Source organism: Haplochromis burtoni, unplaced genomic scaffold (assembly GCF_018398535.1).
Source record: "Haplochromis burtoni strain Fernald_Lab_line unplaced genomic scaffold, NCSU_Asbu1 Contig_376, whole genome shotgun sequence".
Taxonomy (NCBI): domain Eukaryota; kingdom Metazoa; phylum Chordata; class Actinopteri; order Cichliformes; family Cichlidae; genus Haplochromis; species Haplochromis burtoni.
In genome coordinates, this window is record NW_024582737.1 from 1 (window position 1) to 23,272 (window position 23,272).

Sequence of the window (23,272 nt, forward strand, 5' to 3'; positions counted from 1 at the left end):
AGAATTTACATTTAGATGAATGCAAATGGCTTATAAGTGTTGTTTAAATATTTTTTGTTAAAAAGATTCATGCAAAAAAATTTCAATGTACAAATAAGTTGTCAAAGTTGTTATATGCAAAACAAAACAATATCCGTTTAAATTAATCAACGCAGCAATAGTTCTTGCCTGAGATAACCTGAATTTGATTAATTCATTCCAAGATATTATTCAATTCAGGATAAACTCAATTAGCGCCTGAGTTTTGATTTATTTTTTACTCATGAGATAAGTTTGCACACAGATAGCTAGCACAGCGGGACAACCTTTCTTACAAAACGTGAACACTGCATGTGTCTCTAATATCCGATCGTAATCAGACAGACAACGAGCTGTTTTCATCAGAGCAATCCAGTCTCCAAGGCTGGCTGTGAGAATAGGGTCTGTTTAGAAAGTGCGATAGCCTTATCTGTGGTTCTGACCCTAAAACCTCACCCAAACATGTGCACATACACATTGTAATGTCACAAAACGTTGCTTCTTTGTTATTTCTTTTGATCAAAACATTAAATTAAATGAGCTCCACAGACTGAGCTTACAAAATAACTCAATATTTATTAAACGGAAGGAGGTTAGCCTCTCCATGACTCTGATTCCCAGAAACTAGGAGCTGATTTTTTTATATGAATTCCAAGAAAACAGCATTTGCCTGAAGGCCAGGCTATTTAATAAAAGCATTTTTTAAGATGATGATTTTAACAATAAGAAAAATCACAAAAGAAAGCTATTTTGATACATTAAATCACGCCTCAATATTCTTCTTGGGAAATACTTTTGAATTATCAAAATTATAAAAATAAACAACTTTACATCCCAATGCCTAATAAAGTTAAACTCCTTGCAGTTTTCTAGCACATACTATTAAAAAGATTATCTTTAATCTTAAGTATTAACTCTGCAATTTAACAAACAAATCCAATCTCATTCAGCTCTGTTTATAAAACACATCTTAATTATTAAATTATTTTAAAAAAGAATGAAAAGCATTACATTTCTTACAAAATAGTTTTTAAAATAATATCCTGACTCTGAGGTGATTACCTAACCTCGCCAAATTATTTAATGCACTATTATTTTTTTTGAGTCCTACAAGCATCTTCACAACTCATTATACGCACAGGCTCAGTCCTAAAAACAGACCTAAAGTTCCATTATCCTTTCAGAGGAAATAATAGGGCAAGGTAATGGCCAGGCACAATGGTATCCTGTAGAATTAGTAGATAAAACCTGCACTATTGCCTCAGTAATAGTGAAGCACATTTACAACTGGTGAAGTCCTGGATTTATGGTCAAAACCTTTAGTTTGTGTGTTTTTTTCTTCTTTTGTGTGGAACAGCAGATTGTGCCCCAGTGTCTTCCCGTGTCTCAGGGAGAGTAAAGCAGATGAGCCTAATGACGTGCACACTTCAAAGCAGACTCGTTTAAATATTAAATTGTAGCACATCATTAATTAAACAAAAAAAAGCAAATCATAGCACGGGCAGGGTTCTCACCAGCAGATGTTAAAGATGACAGCAAATTCATGTCTACAGACAGAGACACACAAACATAGTATAGAGGGGGAAGGGTGGGGGACGGGGGGGGGGGGGGGGGGGGGGGGGGAAAAAACAAACCTCGATAAACACTAATTAGCTACTCTAATTGAAGTGCACTCTTAAAGTAATTACTAGGCAGAGGAATCGGTATTTACATTCATAAATAATCCTGACAGCCAGTGCAGGAGGGTCCCTCTTCTTTCCTTTGGGTCTGGGGAAAGTTGTCTTCCCACTCCATAAATCTGCCAGTCACTAACATTATCAGTTAGAGTTTACTGCTAATGGCTTTGTACAACAGTTGGTTTGTAAGCATTAAATCAGTGAATGGCTGTCCTGAAAAACAGAGCTTTAAAATACCTGAAGTACACCAGCAGTTATTACAACAAGTCCGCCACCCTGAATGACAAGATAGCATGACTAATATACAGTGTTGGGGAGTAACGGAGTACATGTACCGCCGTTATGTATTTAAAATACAAAATATGAGTAACTCTATTCCGTGACAGTTACTGTTTAAGGTGGTATTCAGAATACAGTTACTTTGTTGAAATAAATGGATTACACGGCGGTCTTTTCCTGTTTCATATGTTAGGCTATGCCCTCTCTATTTTTGGTAATTCCATGCCGGTGGAAACCCAAACAAAACACACATTAAGAGGCTCAAATGTCTCGTCTAATCTGGCCATGTCCCCTACTTATAATGACGTGAAGAAATATTTAAAAAAATATTCAAAAAATGATTTCATATGAAGGCAATAGGCAGAGTGTTAAAGGCATAACTGTAAAGAATGTAGCCTTATGGGCAGTGTAGTCCGTGCTGCAGGTTGAATGGACTGACATACCCGTTACGTGTCTGTGGGCACGAGGAGGGAGAAAAAGGAAGTGGAAAAGCACGAGTTGTCACCGAGCAGAAACGGGAGCTGGAAGCATGTAAATATAATAATAACCACTGCAGCCAAAAAGAGCCCAGTTGTAAGTAAGCTATTAAGACTCGACTGTACACCGTGTTCGTGTTTTCCTCTGAAACAATAAGTTCTGCTGGAGCAGCCTTTCAACGCCTCTCTCTGTCTCTCGCTAACAGTAAAGCTAGTTTTCAGCTACAAGCCAGACACGGAACCCGACGTATTAGCCAGAAGTCTCTTTACTACGTTTCGGAGCCGCGGACCTGTTTTATATACACGCGGAATAGTTTTCTATATGAGATCGCTGCAAAAAGTGCAGCCTTACCTAATGTCCACCCTACTGTTACTCATTTATATTAAGATTTAAAATCTAGTGGTATTGGTATGGCGAGTACTTCAGTAATAGAATAATCACACAGCAATAGTACATTCATGTAGTTGTAAAAAGCATGATAATACATTAAGTAATCCAAAGTATTCAGAATATCGTTACGCTACATTGAGTAACGTAACGGAATACGTTGTATTCTGTAATCTGTAGTGGAATACATTTTAAAAGTAACCTTCCCAACACTGCTAATATATTTGTTTGTTTGTCCCTGTGATTTTAATTTGAATTGTTTCTTTCTCGGGCAGCACGGTGGAACAGTGATTAGCACTTTGCCTCACAGCAAGAAGGTCCTAAGTTAAATTCCACCATCAGGCTGGTGTCTTTCTGTGTGGAGTTTGCATGTTCTCCCCGTGTTTGCGTGGGCATGCAGTTAGTGGGGATAGGTTAATTGGAAACACTAAAGTGAATGGATGGATGTTTCTTTCTGTTACTCACCAGAAGACTGTACCAGAAGTACTGTCTGTCTCACTGTTAGTTGTTTCTGGAGCAGTGCGTCTGCTGACCAATACATTTGTTCTGGCATTGTTCACAGATGTGCAGGGTGGCTGCTAATAATTAAATGGACAATTTTTCAATGTGCACATTGTGATGAGGTAAATACTGTGTATGTGTTTGGTGAATAGGTTTTATAGCCAGCATGCCAGTGTATTCGCTTTTGTGACATTGAGATTTTGCTTTGAGGCCTGTTGCTTTGGATTCTTTATATCAGGACATACTTCACATGCCAAGTCTAAAACGTTGTAAGTGATGCAATTTTAATTGGTTTTCTTTCAACTACACCTCTGTGACAAGCCAAACATGTTCTACACCCAGAAAACACTGACGTGTCTGAAACTTTTTGCTTATGACTTATTTCCTTTTAATAAAACAAAATAAGGCACCTTGCCTCTGAGTGGTTCAGCTAGCAGGGGAAATATGTTCACACATTTCTGTTTTTTCTAATGATCCCAATCTTCTAGAGTTAATATCTGAGTGTGGCATATGCAAATAATAATATAAGATGTGCAGATGTTGAAGAGAAAAAAAAATGTTGCTGTCTCTTTTGACATTATGACTGTGCACACTGAGGCAGGTCCCACCACAGAAAGACAGATCAGGAAGACGGGCGCCTAAACTATACTGTAGACAATGTTTCACATATGCAGTGTCCAGTTTGGATGGAAGTTATTACTGTCAGATAGGAAGAGCAAGAAAAGCAGAGATGACATATCAATCAAATGACAGCTCAGAGCCTTTTCCTCACATATCTTTGTGATGGTTAGTCAGCCTCCCCCCAAGATCCCGTGGATCTCAAAGTGCTCCATCTTTAAAGGAATTTTATTTCATGCGCATCTGTGTATAGCAGAGAATGATATTTTGGCTTTAACACTGTGATAGAGGCAGAAACTATCCACTGACTGCCAATCTGTATTAAGAAATATTGCTGTGTGTTCAGTACTGACCTTTTCTGGATTGCCCTCCAGTTAGCTGCAAAGAGAAGCAAAAAAGGAAAGTTTAGATTTATTCGCTTCACTGCTGTGACTGCATTTTGCTGCTAAAAAATATAAAGTTTCACTAAATTAGCTTTAACTATCAAAGCAGATTTATATTTACTATATTGTCACATTTCACATACATTTATAAATATGTGTGCACCCATGGTATCGCGTCTGCGGTAGCTAAATGCTGATCGTGGCAGTGCTCACACAGTAAAGCGGGTATAATATGTTCACCATGAGATGTGTTAAGGAAAAAAAAAAGATATTTCATGATTCTAAATCAGTGGGCCATTACAGCTCTATCTGACTTCCTGGGTCTCTGCACATTTCACCGCATGATACGACTTTTCTGCAATTTCTAAATTTTATTTGATCAAATGTAACAAAAAGAGACAAAAGCATACATTGGGGCTTCTGTGACACCTACCTTATTAATTGTTTTACAGCTTTACTGGGAGTATTCTGTATGTAAGAATGTTTTATGCCACTGTTAACACACAAACTTAACAAAGGATGAAAGACACAGCAGGTTTTTAGAGATTTGCTCAACCCTCAGCATACTGGGCAAATTGGAGCTAGAATTGATGGGCATGTTATTGTAATCCATGGAATTTATCCAACAGTTGCTGATGGACTTGACATCAATAGAAGTGCTGTTAATGCCAGAATGTAGACTGCTCTAAAACCCTGAATAAACTAATGAGAAACTTCACTGTGCCTGAAAAAAGTAAAGAAGAATAAAGTTTCATCCAAAGCACTGCAGTCACTCTTTTCCTTTTCTCTGCACAGGCATAACGTTAATTGCTTAATTGGCACTTGAGTGGGGACAGTGGTGTCGTCGTCATAATTTATTGAAAGACTCTATATGCCATGACGTATTGGTTGACAAGCTGAAGAAAAAAGGCCGCTGCTTTTCAATTTAACTGATTTACAAACTGTGGCTATCTGTCTCCTTCAGTTAATTTGTGTTTGCCCTCTCCCTCATGTGTAGGACCAAATTAAATTGTCTAATTGAAATTGTTCTCATAGCTCTGGCGAACAGCACGATGTCTCCTCAGTGGGGTTGGCCTCAAGGAAATAGCCTTCTATTAAGTTGTCACTTATCGGCATGCATGAACTGCAAGGGGTGGGGATTTTATTTTTTTCAATCAAAACAATGGGTGCATCCATTGCCTCACACAGAGCAAAAACCGATGGAAGTTGGTGCCCTGCTGGGAAACTATACAAGAGTCTGTGACGTACCATTAAACATTCCAGACTATGGTCACACAGAGAATTATAAAACACAAGTAATTGAATTCAGAGATTTTCTCGGATCCCATCAGTCATTCAGAAGAGATAAGCTCCGGATGACCCTGCTAAAATATTATAGCAAATGTACTTTTCTTGAAATATAATTACTCAGACTGAAGGGTAAGCTCACCCTCTTTTTCCTTCTTATCTAATCTCACAAAGAAGAAACCCACTACAGGCTACTGGCAGTCTGATTTAACATATTAAATGTCAACAAATGGTTTCTAATTAGTTTCACCAACTAACAATGAAACAAAAGGCATCAATATGCAAAGAATCAACTGCAAAAGATGACTGAGCACAGAGTACAGTTAACCGCAACACACCAGGGACTGCGGGAGATGAGATTTAACCTAGAGTCAGGTAACACTGGCAAAATGTCACCTACTCACATTATATCTATTTACAGAGGCTTACTTAAGCACAAAGAAAAGAGGGAGTAATTTTCAGGCAACTGAGAGTGATTTGAATGCCGGTACTAAAAGTTTTATGAAGCATGAATTTTATTTTCTCAGCTATTTGAAATATGACTTTGTGAATGTGTAGCGTGTGCTGTCATTTGTTGTCTCTGCACATTTACCGGCTGCTTTACACAGGTAATTTTTTGGAGCTATAATAAAGAGACATTTGGCCCTTACTCTATGGGGGACCTCGCTTTTCCCCATGTTGTACAAATGTCACACTGTCAGTGAACATTGCCTCTGAGATTCAGTAGTTAATGCTGAATACTTAAGGTGGAGTACCATGAATTTATGTGACTGTCCTCCCAAGAATGAAGCTTTAAAAAGACAACATACAGGTTCATTCAGGTGACGATGCCCTGTTTGTCATAGTAGTTATTCTGGATGCATGAAAGAATGTCGCATGGTGCATAATCGTGGATGTCACTGGAGATATCCCAAGACAATTCTAAGAGATGGCATTCACACAAGCGATGGTTATAATAATGGACTGATATTGCCTAAAAAAGAGCCACTTAAAATCCGGTCCTCTCTTTATTATACTCTCCTCCATCCCTACAAACATCGTTAACTATAACCATAAACAAACCAGACCACATACACAATGATAAGATCCAGAAATACATTCCTTTGGTGCAGCTATTGAAATAATAATATAAGTAATGTAAGGAATTATTATATAATACAAAGTATTAAAAGTACCAGGAACTCAAATTTGTTTTGTGTTGTGTTGCTTTCTGCATTTGGGCTTTCTGAAAGCATTTCACTGCACACAGAGAAAATTTAATCGTATGAGTATTAATAGCTTTTTTCCACATTGGTGATTGGCAACCCGGAAGACAAAATTTACAAAAGTTAGACAATAACTTCTACTAACTCGTTCTATGTGGCCTGTGGCGAGTTATGTAGTGGCAGCTCATGTCTGCTGTCACTAGTTAACTGTAGTTTCAGGAGCAACTTCATGGCAAACCAAATTAAAAATAAACAAACAAAAATGGCGTAATGACTGAGGCGTTACTAAAACCATCAATGACCATAAAGAGAGAAGGTTAGGGCACGCTAAACAAAACACTGGGCGTGAGGGTGCGCCTGCATTTCTAGTTTCACTGCAATCTCCGGCCAGCTCTGAATGATTTACAACACAAACTTCATTTTTATGAAGTTCTCAGATGTTAATGATCCGACAACACTAGCATACACCATGAAACTGTTTAGTAAAGCATTTCCATTTTACATGACAAAAGTACCACATTAGTCTTACACACTGGTTACAGTTTGCGATAACTTTAATGGAGTCTCATTACAACTCGAATCCAGGCTACAAAATCACATCCGTAGGGGGTTAAGTGTGAAGTTTTTTCTGTTAACCAAAAGAAAAATGTGATGTTAATTAAGCGAGAGGGGAAATGTATGTGGGGAAAAGTATTTGCTCGACATTTTTGCGAAGTGCGCCGCTTCTGTTTATTGTAATGCATCTTAATCAGCATACTCAAATGCACTAGTATGACAATTAATTTAAAATGGTCTCTAACGAACTCCACATAAAGCAATTTAAAACAAAGCCTTTGATGTTTGAAAAATATAGACTAGAGCAGGTTTTCTTTTAAACTAGAGTATGTGTTCTCTGGACAGGGAACTGAAAAATAGATTCGGCCATGTTAATAGTAGACGTGTTTAGCACAGAACAAGACCAGTTTTCTGGAGACCCTCACACCATGAAGAATAGTGGTGGACATGATTTGGGGTTGTTTAGGTGCTTTGGGGACCGAGTGGTTTGCGGTCATTGATTAAACTGTCTGCATCATATCAAAGAGTACTTGAAGATAATGTAAGGCCATCTGTCAGAAAGATGAAGAGGACCTTTCAGCAGGATAATGATCCCGAGAAACCTAGAAAATTCACCAAGGAATGATGCAAAAAGAAGAAAAACGCAGGTGTATGGAGTCGAATCCCAGGCTTGCATCACATTATAAATTTATGAGAATTTCAAAAGGGCAGTAGATGGAAGAAAACCAACAAACATCTTGCAAATACAGGAATTTTGCATCACAACATGGGCAATTGTTTCATCAAACTGATGCCAGAGAAGCTACAGTGGGGGGAAATAATTATGAGATCTCCTAGTGAATTTATATGTTTGCTTACTTATAAAGAAATGAACAGTCTCTAATTTCTAGAGACTAAGTTTCATCATAATAGAGAACTCCCAAAAAAACACATTCCACAAAAGTTATAAATTGATTTGTGTATTATTGAGTGAAATAAATATTTAATCTCCAAGCAAAACATCACTCAGTACTTGGTGGAAAAACCCCTATTGGTAAGCACCATGGTAAACTGTCTCTTGTAGTTGAACGCCAGGTTTGCTCATGTCTCAGGAGGGATTTTGGCCCAATCCCCTTCACTGAAACTCTAAATCTTTTACATTTTTTGGCTACTAGTGATGGGATTTCCGGCTCTTTTTAGAGAACGGCTCTTTCGGCTCGGCTCACAACACAAAACAACACAAAACACTGCAAACCACAACACAATTAAATATAAATTAAATTAAATTAAATTAGAAAACAAAAAGAAGATGCATCTTTTTTTCTTTTTTTTTTGGTCCCGTTTGGATCTTTAGCCATCAGAATTGTTGTCTTAAGGCCAAGAAAGATGCCAAGCGGATTTATTTTACCAAGTGGATCATCATGGCCTTGCCATATTGGTCCATTTGATTGACCTTTATTATAATTATGAATTTATTTTATTTTCAGTTGCTACAAACGGGACAGACATGACTGGGGGATAGACAGGTGAGAAGAGATCGAAAGAAAGAAGGGAGATGAGAAGAACAAACAAAGGGAGAAGAGAGAGTGTAGAAGGGGGAAGAAGAACAAGAAAAAAACAAAATCTATCTCCTGCTGGTCACCTTCATTGAGAAAAAAGAACCAGGAAGAGAAAGCAAACAACACAAGTACTATCTACATCACAAAGAAATAAAGCCTAGCGCATCCACAATCAAACTAGCTAGCATAATACAGTAGATACTAAATAATAAACGAATTGTGGCAGCCGTGCCACGCAAGATAGGAACAGCGCACAATGTGCTCAGTTGAGGCATGCAGCCAAGAAACTAGTAGTCCCGTCTTTGCTATAAACCCGTAGTGTACGTTGATAACCGTGTTTGCCATACCTGTGTTCGATCAGCAATTCTTGCATTCCAAAGGCTTTTTCTCACCATGTAACGACTTGCTAAGGGGTTGTGGGCGGGGCTCACTACCACCTGTCCTCGCAGGGTAGAAAGCCCTGCATAGTGTAGGAGATGAAAACTCCAGAGCAATCCAAGGAACACCCAGAACACAAGAGACCAAGAAGGACCAACAGCAGCCGGGCAGCCCCAGCCACTGTCGCCAGAAAGATGCTGTAGGAGAAGTTCCCAGATGAGGGCTCACCCAGCAGCCGCGGAGTCAGGAACCAGGGGAGTTGCAAGCCGAAAAAAGTTGCGATAGAGAGGGAGAGAAAGAAAAAAAACCCACGGATTGCGAAAGGAAGCCGGCTCGCATCGTTCACGTTAGCAAAGTCGCTCTAAAGCAATTTTCGTTCGCAACGAACACGATCACGATTGCGCTTCACGCTTGGCAACTCATCAGCTTCAGTCTCCCTCCAGATCTCTATAGGACTAAGGTCTAAAGGCCGGCTATACCACTTCACGACCTGAATCTGCTTCTTCTTTAGGTCACTGTCACGCTCAAAGACTCATTCAAAACCAATGGTCAGTGTTCTTGCTGAAGGAAGGAGGTTCTCATGTAAGATTTTATGGTACATGGCCCCATCTTAGCAGGAACACAGGCCCAAAGCATAATGCTGGCACCTCTGTGCTTGACCATGTGAATGATGCTCTTTCAGTCATACCTGGCATTGCTCTCTCTTTAGCGAGTTGATGCCAAAGAGCTCAATTTTGGTTTCATCCGGCCACAGCATTTTCTCCCAAACCTTCTCTGAATCATTTAGATGTTCACAAACACATGATGGATCTCTACATGAACATCCATGCACTGCAAGATTTCAGTCCATTAGACTGTAGTATCTTACCCATGGTGTTTTTGGTGACTGTGTTACCAGCTGCCTTCAGATCATTAACAACCTCCTCCCGTGTAGTTTTGGACTGACCCATCACATTTGTCATGATCATCCTCGGCACACGAGGCAAGAGCTTGTAAGCAGCTCCAGACTGAAGGAGATTCATTGTCATTTATATTTCTTCCATTTTTTAATAATCACACCAACAGTCGTCACCTTCTCACAAAGATTCATGCTGACTGGCCTTGTCGGCCATGTGCAGGTCTACAGTCTTGTTCCTGATTTCCTTTGGCCGCTCTTACCCATGGTGGTGGAGAGGTTGGAATGAAAGAAATTTAATTTTTACACAGGTGCACTTTAAACAAATAACCAGCTGTGCTTGATTGATTGATTGATTGATTGATTGATTGATTGATTGATTGATTGATTGATTGATTGATTGATTGATTGATTGATTGATTGACACTTTCTTTTTAAGTGTCCAAACCTACAAATACAACATGGAATGAGAAAATGTTTTCTGAGCCATCACTCATTTCTTTGTTTTCCTTCAAAGGAGCCAGACTCTCTTGTAAGTTTTTAAAGTAGTGTTGAGCAATAGTTCTCCAGGCTTTCTAAAGAACTTTCAAAGTCTTTCATTGGACACTGGCTGCATCTTTAACTCATTTTCACTGTAGTTCTTATACCTGACTTTTTTCAGAGTAATGTTGTTTTTTTTATTTTCTGTTAACACTGACCTATGACCTATGTAACATTAAAGAATAAAAAAAAAACCCCACCTTTCTCAAGCAATCAACCAGTGTATGTCTACACATAACGGACAAATCAGACAACAAAGAACCTGTTTTAATTATATCTTTAAGTATTTTGTTACTAGTAGCGTATCACAAAACAAACAAAAACAACAAAACATATATTCTGTGGATAGGGGTGCAACGATACTCGTATCGGTATTGAACTGTTCGATACAGTGCTTTCGGTTCGGTACGTATATGTATCGAACAATACAAAAAATTATTTATTTTATCAACTTTTCTTCTGACGATGCTGTCTGTGTTGAGCGCTCAGTGGATCTGCGTTCGACTACTCTGCCTAGGCTGCACTGTCGAGTCGCAGATCCACTGAGCGCAGCGCAAGCTAGCAAGACAGAAGCTAAGCTCGAAACTTGAACCTCCCCCACCCTCATTCAGATCTGGCTTTGGAACTATCTTGGTTTTCATGTGAAGCATGACCCTGATGGTAAGCGCGTCATGGACAAAAGTAAAACAGTATGTCGGATGTGCCACGCAATGCTCAATTGGTGGGAACTAGTGCGTTAGCGCAGTTAGCTTGTTAACGTGTTGACGCCGTCCAGCCCCACGCACGGGGCGATCCGCGGTAACTCGTTAACGGAGATTTGCCGCGTTATGGCGTTAATGTCATTTTAACGAGATTAACGCTGACAGCACTAGTGGGAACACAACGAATATGACTGCACATTTACGACGACATCATCCTAGTGCAAAGACAAGTGGAAGCAGACAAAAACAACAAGCACGCATGCTACAAACTTTACCCGAGTCATTTAGACAGCCGTTAGCACATGATTCTCCTTATGGGGACCTGATATGTTTAATATGCTGCTGAGAATATAGCCCAGAAGAAGCGTATAGTATAGCTTTTATTTTGGAAAGAGCCATTTCTCTGTAATAAACTCTCTTTTCCAAAGATGAGTGATTTCTCGATCAGATAGATTTTTTTATTTTTATTACTTTGTTGTTTCAGCAACATTAAATTTAAAAACTGTACTTTTGAGTTAAAATATATATTTATAATTTTAATAAATGACAAATTAAAAAGGCATGAACATTTTTTTGTATTGAAAAAATATCGAACCGTGACACCAAAGTATCGAACTGAACCGAGAATTTTGTGTATCGTTGCACCCCTATCTGTGGAATCTGAATCTGATTATCAGCACCTACTTTCTGCTTGACAATGATCGTAAACACATTCCCAATCCAGTAAAAGCATATCTGTCAAGAAACCTGGAGAACTATTCATGAAGACTACTTAAAGAATTTACAGGAAAACCTGCCCAACAGAGTCTAGGCTATAATGAAGATGTAGAGAAATAATATTTCTCGTACCAAACATTGATTTCAAGATTGTTACAAATGTACAAACTCAATGTACAAATGAATGTTTGTACAGGTTTTAATAATCTCAAGACTTTTGCACAGTAGTGTACATGTATATATATAACGTATCTGTTTCAAAGAGAGTAAAAAACAAAGTTAATGTCAACATAAGACATTTACTTTTTCTCATGAATGTAACATAGAGCCTTTGTTTTCACATTTTCATACTCTTCAGCATGTCTTTCAAAACACATTATGCTAATCAATGTAAACAAAGGCTAAAAATAAATAATGTGAACAGTATTTCTGTCAGCCTTTAACAAGGCACATTTATACATCTCAACATTTGACAACTTAATAGTGGAAGGAAATAATACTGGATCTTTTCTTCAGTCAAATTCTCCTGCTGCTTTTCTTTTCATTCTAATGCAGTTTAGTGTTTCAATCAACGGAAATAAATTCAAAACAATAAGTGAAAGCTTCACTCAGATGAAAGAAATACAGAGCTGCTTTTAATCAATTCATCCAACAGATGCGATAGAAGCTCCGCATGTCTAAGTTTTTGTTTCTGTTTAAAAAAAGTTTTTTAAACCATATTTTCATGTTTTCAACTAAAATTCCACAGTAATGATAACCTTTTATTCATCAGTCTCTTTTCTGATTTATAAAAAACATAGCAGCTCTGCAGCCACTGCACAAAAACAGAAGCAGCACAAAAGATCAGTCACACTTCAGATCAGAAGGGAAAACTAAGGCTGGACATCACAGTTACCCAATGTATTCACTGAAAGATATGCAGTATTTTTGGTGGATGCTAACAATTTTTACTTACATGCTACTTTGCTGAATTCTGGTATGGTGAGCCAAAACACATGCACTGGGTATATGATGTGACCACAGAATATATACAGGTTACAGTTTTAGCATCTAGGCCCTGATCGTCTCAGCATCCCCGAAATACACAAGCTCAGCAGTGAGTGGGAATGCAGAATAATGAAACTGGCTTTGTGTACAGAAGTCAATGATAAGTAAATAGAATTTGCTGTGAGCTCTGAGTAAAAGCTGCCACGTGGTCCTTCCTGTGTAACTCTAACTCCTGCATGAACCAGATTTATAGCAAGCAGCTTATGACAAATCATCATTTTATTAAAGCTTATTATGACAAAAATACCTCCTTCTAAAATGGGAGTAGATTGGTAGCCGATGAACCGTCAGCACACATGTGAACTGTTGGGTTGGCATAGAGTGTAGAAAAAAAGCCACGCTGACTTACCAGTGAACTTTACCAATTTAGTGTTTTACTTTTAAAGACTTTTGAAACTTTCTATTAAAAATGTGAGAGTATTACTTTTCATACTTCACAAAGAATGCAGTAAATCAATTCAGTCTATATACTTGCTAATTTACGGTGTAGATAATGACGACCCCAGCTACTCTGCCGGTTCCTTCTTGTCTCTGTCTTCCTGGTATTTTATCAAAGGTAGGCAGAGTGTGAGAGGTGGATCCCAAGAGGGGACAAACTTGTTAGCACCAGGCTAATTGTTATTGAAAAGGTCTTGGTGCTTTCTCTCTTCTCTCCCCAGCAAACAAGAATGTGTTGAGTTTGGCTTGTTGTTAATTTTTTTCCTGTGCTGACAACTCCACTTTATGTGCATCCATGCAGTAACATATTAGTAATTTCACTTTTTAATACATTTAATATGATTAAATACATTGTGGATACTTAAAGCTGTCCTTATCTGTTTTGTTTACCTATTTTGCCTGAACCTGTGTACTCCTAGTGCTGGTCCCAAGTCTGGATAAAGGGGGAGTGTTGCATGAGAAAGGGCATCAGGGATAAAATCTTTCCCAAATCAAACATGTGGATCACAAAGAATTAGATTTCCATTCTAGTTGGGTTAACAGTTCATAATCCAGGTTAAAATTTTCTACTGGTGGCTGAAGGCAAAGGAAGAAGAAAGGGGAAAGACATATTTTGGGGCAGGAGTGTGGTGAAAGTAGGGACTCAAAATTTTGGGACTTTGACTGGTAGGGTTAGAGAGCAGGCTAATGTGATGGAGAGAAGGAAGAAGGATATTTTTTGTGTGCAGGAGATCAGGGAATCACGGCCGGCATTGGAGATGGATTCAAGCTGTTCTACCATGGTGTACGTAGGAATAGAAATGGAATAAAGGTAATCTTGAAAGAGTAGTGTGTGAATGGGTATGTGGAGGTGAAGAAAGTGTCAGACGGGATTGTGCGTTTGAACCTGGAAATTGAAAGGGTGACTTTAAATGCTGTCAGTGCATATGCTCCATGGGTTGTAGTAAAATGAATGAAGTGGTACAGGGTTTTGCATTAAAAAACTGACACTCTTTGCCCCTGATTGAAGCAAATTTTGATAGACATGTAGGTGAAGGGAACAGAGTTGATTAGGTATAGCGTTAGGAAGAGAGATGCTGAAGATCAGATTGCAGTGGATGTGTGGTCACTTTTGAGTTAAGAAGCATACACACAGGAAATGATCTCCAGATGACCAGAAGCCATTCATTTTTGATTCTACAGAGATGCATTTGTAAGTATTTTTACTTTCAGACACATGTCACACAGCTGGAATATAGAAACCATGGTGAAAGGATGGCTCTTTATACAGCAAGTTCTTTTTATTATTAATATGTGTTCATAGACTTTACAGTAAGTGATCAGATTTTCTGGGTTTCTCTGTTTTTGTTTCTGCAAATAAGAAAACAATATAACATCTTATTACACTGTGCCATGTATTGAATTTAATTAAAAATACCCCCGCTTATATATTCTGCTCAGAAGGACTAAGACATGAGGAGAGGAGTCATGAGAGGAATCAGGGATGTGCAAAAACGTGGAAAGTCATTGAAATAAATGTTGCTAAAAAAAAACTCCAGTTGAACTACTCTCAGCTCTGAGGTAGTATGATTGAAGTGACTGCCAATGGAAACTGACTGATTCGGAAATATAGGGATTGGTTACTTCTAGGTTTATGGTTAGCAGAAAAAATATCGCTGGACTTCAAAGCAGCTGGCTGCATATGTACCAAGCTGTCGTAGAGCTCATTCTTTGTTGAAACTAGGCCAGACTAGTTGCTAGGTAGACTTTATGTCACATAGTGCAGCGAGCCCCAACCTTTTTTGCGCCACGGACCGGTTTATGCCCGACAATATTTTCACGGACCGGCCTTTAAGGTGTCGCGGATAAATACAACAAAATAAAACTAGTACCGGTACCGAAAAAAAAGACGATTTATTCATAACACACGTTAACGATAACAAAATAACGCTGAACCGATAAAAACCCTGAAATTCATACATTTGACACCTGAGCCTCAAGTCTCGCGGCCCGGTACCAAACGACTCACGGACCGGTACCGGTCCGAGGCCCGGGGGTTGGGGACCGCTGACATAGTGTACATAAGTAACGGAAGAAAATCCTGGACTGCAAACAAAGAGTCTCAGGAGGTTTAAAAGCAATGTTTTAGAACAATGCCATCTGCCATAGACTGTGAACATTGTCACCTTTCCTACCTTTTAATTTAAAATATGCTTCGTGACAGAGTAAAAACTAAGAAACACATGAGAAATTTCTACATATGTAATGGCAACAATAAAAAAAAAAACACAGGCAAGCAGAGACGAATAAAAGAGCCTGCAGCTTCAGCAGCATCATAGCTACTGATGAACGAGCACACGGATACACTGTATTTTTCTGTGACTGGATTATCAGGAGGACAGGACAATGGGAATCATATCCTTTTGCGCTCGCTTTCTGTATATACTGTATCTCGCTGAGGGATGTGCAGCATCTAGTCTGTATAGTTGATATGGGAAAATATTTTATTCAGGCTGTAGTTTCTCTAATAGTCTCTTGACTGGTTTTTATTTTTTGACTTTTCTATATTATGTTAATATGTAAAGCAGCAAGGCGAAGTAAAGCTTCTATAAAACCAATGATAATAAAACCAACTACCTAACCACTTCATCTCCCTCTGAGGCAAACCTACATTATCAGAGGGTTCTTTACTCAAGTGTTAAACTGAACTGCAATAATAGAATGAGAGAAGTTCAAACATTAACAGAGAATCGGTAATGAGCAGCAGACAGCAAACACAAACATCTATGCATGTATAAAGTAATGATGCTCAGAGAATATTTTTGAATCTCATAAAATGTGAAACATACAGTTGATCAGTTTGGTTTTCTTAAGTAAAATGAAGTAAAACAAAGAATAGACATGCTGTGCTCACAATGAACTAATATGAACAATGTGTACGCTCATTTATCTGGAAGAGGTTATTAACCTGAAATATTAAACTGATTCTGTACCTTACACTCAGTCGGAAATGTGCATCTTACATATGAAAATGTCAAAGTGAAAATAAAAAAACCCATCAAAACACTTTCTTCTGTTTTTTGTGGTCATATTCACATTCTCTCATTTGTCACTTTCAGACATGTCCAGATTTATTTATCAATGCAAATAACTCCCGTCACACACCAGCAGTGTATGCATGTAACCGAACTGTTCCCTCTGCACACTCTGAGCTGGAAGATACAGCTTAATCTTCTCCAAGGCTGCAGTGTATCCCACCAGTCATCTTGGCCCCACGCAGGGCATGTGATTGAACTCTCCGGGGCGCATGTGAGGTGCAAGAGCCATGGAGCGCCAAGGTCCAGAAGCCACCCTGCGGCCTCCAGACAAGCATGGCGCAGGTTAATGAAAACATCAAACAACTCCCCGTGGAGTCCAGATGAATAGAAAGCTGTCACGACGATCAAGCCCCCCTCCCCTCCCCCTGACCAGGCCTTAAAAAAAGATCAAAACAAACAATAATCTCACATCCGAAAGCCGACAGGGCATTTACAAAGGACATGCACAAGACTTGTTTTTGTTCTTGCACAAACTGGAAATCTACCTAATGGAATTATTTCCCCACCTAGCTTTTAGAGAATTTTTCCGACCAAAGTCTATAAATCTGATTATTTTTTTAGTCCATTATCATCAACATTTCCATTTTCAGAGAGTGGGTGAAATTGTCTAAAAACTCCAAAAGTTGAAATGGAGAAAAACGTCTCTTTTCCTGTTTTTCATCTTACCTGTGATTTTCTTTCCCTGCTATGACATTACATTACTTTCAGATGCCTTCCCACCACATCTGCGCTACTTCATGTAAGAGTGTGCCAAAGCATGTAGCTACAGCCATTTGCACTGCTTTTACATATCATGTACAGTAATGAACTTTATGCAAGGTGCTTAATATGCTTTGAGTGTGTGAAATAGCTATTTTTAAAGCCTGGTTATCTCAGTGTATTTTTCCTCACTTGATAGATTCATTTAAAATTAAGAAGAACATCGTAAAACTGTCCAAAAAAAAAGTCTCTTTGCAGTGTTCAACCTGAAACCCCAGAGGTCGCAGTAACTTGGAACAGGCTCAATTACTCATTAAAATAAATCTTGTCACCATAATTAGAAGGTAGAACATGGCACGTTAAATGAAGAGGCCAGCTAGTGCTACTACATGTGTTTGAAGATTTCCAGGTGAACAAGTTTCACAGTGTTTTTTGTGACACTGACAGTGACTTTTGTGTTACAGGTTGTTTTTTTGCCATCTCAGAGTTGTGTGATTGATTTTTCAAATACTGATTGGCACAATAAGACAAATTGTCATTCCCACCTCTCCCTCATCAAAAACATCTCTAAATATAACGAACCGAGGGTCTAAAACCAGTTAGATCACAATAATTGTCTCAGGCAGTGTTTTTTTACACGACAGCAAGAAAAAAAGTGAAAATAATTTTATTTTCTAGTCTGAAGTGCATTATGCTGTGGGTCTGTAGTTGTCTGGTCTTGCTCTTTAGTTGTTCCAAGTCTCAGTGTTTGTTTCCCTGCATCAAGCTGCATGTCTTGAGTTTGGGTCTCTGTCCCTGTGTTTATGCTTCCTGTCTAATTTTGACAGTCCCTCATATCTTGTGTCTGTGATGTTCTGCTTTGCTTCATATGGTTTGTCAGTGGATTCTGTTAAGCTGTGTTCCCCAGGTGTTTCTGTTCTGCCATTACCTCATGGTTGTATTTAAGCCTTCAGTTTTCCTCTGTTCTTTTTCCCATTGTTGTCATATGTCCCCTCACACTATATGATCTATGTTTCCTCTGGAGTGTCTAGTTCTTGGTTCATACCTTTCCAGGCCAGAATTTTGTATTTCAGTTCTTGTAAATTTCGGTATTAAAGCTGTTTTTCTCTTTGGAATCCAACAATTGGGTCCCTCTTCCTGCTTCCACACAGCCACCGCATAATATTATTCTCTCATTCTCTTCAATTATATATTACATAGATCCAAAGCTCAATTTCGAGAACATTGTGATCACTATAATTGGAACTTTTTTCTCAGAAAACCAGTTGGTGATTTATAATTGGCATCTGACATGAAGTGCAAAAAAATTCAGCAAGTCCTTCAAATGCATTTGAAACTAAAAGTTAGTCAATCCTCTCATATTAAAATAGTCACCTTTACAAGAGAAATTTACAAAAAAAAAATGCCGCTAACATAGTCAATTCCTCTTTTAAAATGTTATACACACTAATCCACCCTGTGAAATTGCACTGGCAATCTTGTAACTATATAGTGTTAGGAAAATAGCCACTTTGTGAGTGTCCTGTTGTTCTGTTTAGTTGCACTGAAACACACTGCAAGGAGTGAGCTGCTCAGTTCTTCCACTTCCACTGTCTCTAGCCAAAACAAGACAGAGACTTTTGAATGCACTTTGCAAACCAGGCTAACTATGCAGCATTATTATTAACTGATAACTCCTGAGCACAACTATTGGTGTGTTTGTTTTAAACAAAACCAAGACGACAAAATTCAAAACCGGTAGTTTCAAAGCAGTAGCTGTGGATGACAATGTAGTGGTTTTGTCCATCCTTTCTGTACAGTCTATAGCTGCCATTTAAAAGGTAAACTAACCAGTCTGGTAATCTTGGATTTTTCACTGAGAAATGTGGTCATGTATGTGTATTGTGCTATTCTATTCTTTCTGGTACGGTTACATACACCCACACATTTTTTTAACAATTAATATTGAATATATCTTGCATTAACATGCAGTGCTCATATACTTTAGTTTGAAAAGGTTCCATTCACTGGTGATATTTTGTCTATATGTTGTCTCTGTGTTGATCTAATATCATTTTACCTGTTTTTACTGCCCTTCTTCCTCTCTGTGCTTCTTCAGGCTCAGCAGTCAGACAAAGTCGTTATTGTTGCGAGACAGATTCTGTGGAAGCATAGAAACAGCCATTGTTGATGTTCACAAGAAGCAAACATTATTAAAGCATGGATTATCACTTTAACCTTGTCGGTGTACCTTGGGGACAATTTCCTGCTGCCTCGTGGTTATTGGTCACTCTAGATTTTATCATTTCATTCAACTAAGTGGAAGTCAGCTTACTTTAAATGACCTCAGCTGAGGGGCAATAGGGATTTATGTGAGCACGAAAATTCTTCTGTAAAACATAAATCAATGCACCAGCTCTTTTGCAAGACATCTTGCTTTTTCTTAATTATTGCTATTAGCAGCTGAAGCATCTGAAGCATGCATCACTGTCTTTTGCTATCGACTCAGCGGATTGACTAACATGTAAAGAAATGGTTTCTAATGGCACGTGGAGGCTGTTTTCAGGCCTGTGAAAGCAGTTAAAACTAAATGGGATAATATTCATCCATGTGTTTTTCTGCCAACGAGCACCTGAGCCTCAACAGCTCTGTGTAATTCATGAAATTAAGAGTTTGCTCTGTATAAAGCATGAAAGGGTAATCAATAAGCTTGCTGTCATCTTCGAGAGTGCTCCCTCTCTTGTTCAACTATGAAGTGTTGGCGAGTACAGACAAACCAGATACACCTGATATCACCCTAGAGATACTATTAATTTTATGGTCGCAAGTACAAGAAGCGCATGACGTCTCTTTCTCCCTCTGCTGGTCAATGATCCTTACTCATGCACGGAATGGCAATCGATAAGAACACAGATGCTTCAATTTCCAGTGGAGCAAAACTGACTGCAAGATTTATTTGCTTAATTAGCCGAAAGAAAAGAAAACAATAAAAGATGCAATTGCCCCATTCACATCGTTCTTCTTGTCTTCACTTATTCTGTCTGCTACATCAGACACTCAATAATAATGTGCAAGCATTCTGTGTGGAGAATATATGCAAACTGATACTCTGATACTGATCTGATAATGACGATATGAAATAGGAAGACACATCCATCTATCTAATAACGTTCAAAATATGCTGTTTTAGTCATTTATTTAATAGATAATGGTCAAAATCAACCTATAATAGCATTCGTGGCTTTATTGTGCTGATAATCATGTTGGTCTGTGAATACAGACTTTAAGTACGCTAGATAGAGAAGCTGTTTGGATGACGGCAGTGGCAGTTGTCTATGTACTATTAATATTAAAACTACATATTTTTTAATATCTCTTTGCAGGGCATACAAAATGCTAGGCATCGTAGGGGCTAACCAGCGAAGAGCCATCAAGTTGGTCACCAACGCAGCAGAAGCAGCGTCAAGGTGGCTGTGGATCAAAAGAGTAGAGGCATGGCATGTAGGGTAGCGCTACCTGTACACAAGCTGGGGCTTGATCAACCCCGGCTGGGTCGCCTGGGAGAGGGGGTTTGATTGTTAAAAGACCCAAAAACCCCAATGACCTCCAGGTTACGTCACTGATGATGTGTCCAGGGGCACCAGAGGGTGTATCATCAATTGACAACAATGTAATATTTGTGGAAAAAAATTTTTTTTCATTTCATTTCGAATCAAACACGCCATCACTGTAGCTGATTCTGAAAGTTATCGGATTATCTTTTACTTCAGATGAATGAAGCTGTGCAAACTAATGCAAAAAAACCCTCCAAACAAATAAAATAAGCACATAATTGGAATAGCTGAAAGTAGAAATGCCTGACTTATTAATTTTAAGTTATAATGCAAGAAGCCAGACCTTCTCCAAATAAACTAAAATCCAGCGTGATAATGCATCAAGACTGCATAAAAGATGCATGAAGATTTTCTTTAGAGTTTGGGCAACAGCCTGTGCATACATGTAGATATCCGGTCTTTAAGTGATGACATGATAAATCCTGCTTCCGGGCCCAAACTACTGTGCGTTTATTAAGGCTGTTGTGTTTTTAACATGTTTTAATGCTTTGTATCTTGTCTATTTAATCTGAACAAGCCCATAAAAACAGTCAGTGATCACTGTTGGGCTTTCTCGGTTTTTATTACCACTGTTCATTTTAAAGTTCAGTTTTCAAATCCTTACGATGTAACTACAGCCCAGCCCATGCAGCAGTATATTAATGACTAACCTCGTATTGTGGATGGATTATCTCAGTTGTTCTCCCGACTGAAGTTTGGTCCGTTTACAGCATCCTGCCATGCGATTGCATTTGTCCCTAACCATCAGGAACCCCCATGTGAACTTTTATCGAGTGGAAAAAGGTTAGCGTTCATCCTCCAGCTTCACTGTCTTTATGTTATGCTAAGCTGTGTTGCTATCACGTAGCACATCATTATATACCAGCTAGTCAAATTTCAGTTACCCTACAAATGTCACTGCTGTTTACTTTCTGTCATGATCCTGGGTCTTTTGACCCAGCGTTTTAAGTTTGAGTTTATTTTGTTCATTAGGTTATCTAAGTTCATTTGTTTATTAGATTCCCCTTGTGTATCCAACCCCTGTTAACTCTCCCTTGTCCTTCATGTGCTTCATGTCTGTGTTTCTTATGTTGTCATGTTTGCGTCTCTTCAAAATAATATGTTTCCCATTTTATTTTGAAGAGATCTTGTGTTTTTATATTATGGATTATGTTTTGAGTCCTTTGTTGTACTGTTTCTTGTTTCCCTAGATTTCAGTTATGGTTATCATAGGTTTAGTTCTTTGGCTTTGTAATACGGCTTCCCTGTGTTCAATGTTGTGTCTACTGTGACCTTTTTGTACCATGTTTCTGGTCCCTATGTTCTGTCTTCTCAGTTGCTGTTAAGTTTGCATGTTTAGAGTTCAGTCAGTTTCCTGTTTTACTTTGAAGGTCCATGTCTCATGTGAGTGTTTCTAGTTTGCCTCCCTTGTCTCGTCCAGCCTGATTACTTCCAGCTGTGCTCTCCTTCTGTGTCTCATTCCCTCGTTATCCCTCTGTGTATTTAAGCCCTGTGTTTCTTTGTCAGTGTTGTAGTCTCCCTCATGGCTGTGTTTCCGTGTGTGTCGGTTTATCCATGTCCCAGTTTAGTTTTCCATGCCATTCTGCAATAAAGTAACCTTTTGAGTTTAATTTCGTTGTCGTGAGTTTTGCGTTTGGGTCCTTCTCCTGCCTGTACACAGCCCAAACATGACACTTTCCTGTATTTATTTATGTCTGAAGTGATAGCAGAGCTGTACGTCTTAATTTTTTGGGGAAATCTCTCAGTCAGAACATGGCATATATTTAGATGGATCCTGTTAACTTCTAACTCTGTTAAATTTCATAAATTCGGTCTTCATGGATGCCTGGATGTTAAACTTAATTGTTACACCAGGTAGAGCAGCAGTGCTGGTCATTTTATTACAGATGAAAGGATTTAGACAGTTTTTAACTCACAGTGATGGTGTTGACTTAGGGACCTGCAGCGGAGTTTGGGCCCAGGCACGTCTAATGATGTCAGACTTAAAAGACCGGATACAGTAAGAGGAAAAAAGATTTGATATCATGGGGTAATGGGGTAGCATGGGTTCTTAAAGTACTTATATTTAAAGTATTTTAACTACTCAACTCTGCTCTTTATTTGCTCTTTAAGCCCTGTTTTGGTAACTCTTGCACAAAATATCTAAATGGTTTGTTTTACGCAGTGTTGGGATTGTTACTCCAAAAAAGTAATATATTACACAGTAACTTAATTACTTGTGGAAAAAATAATTCATTACACCACTTATTACTTTCATGTAATC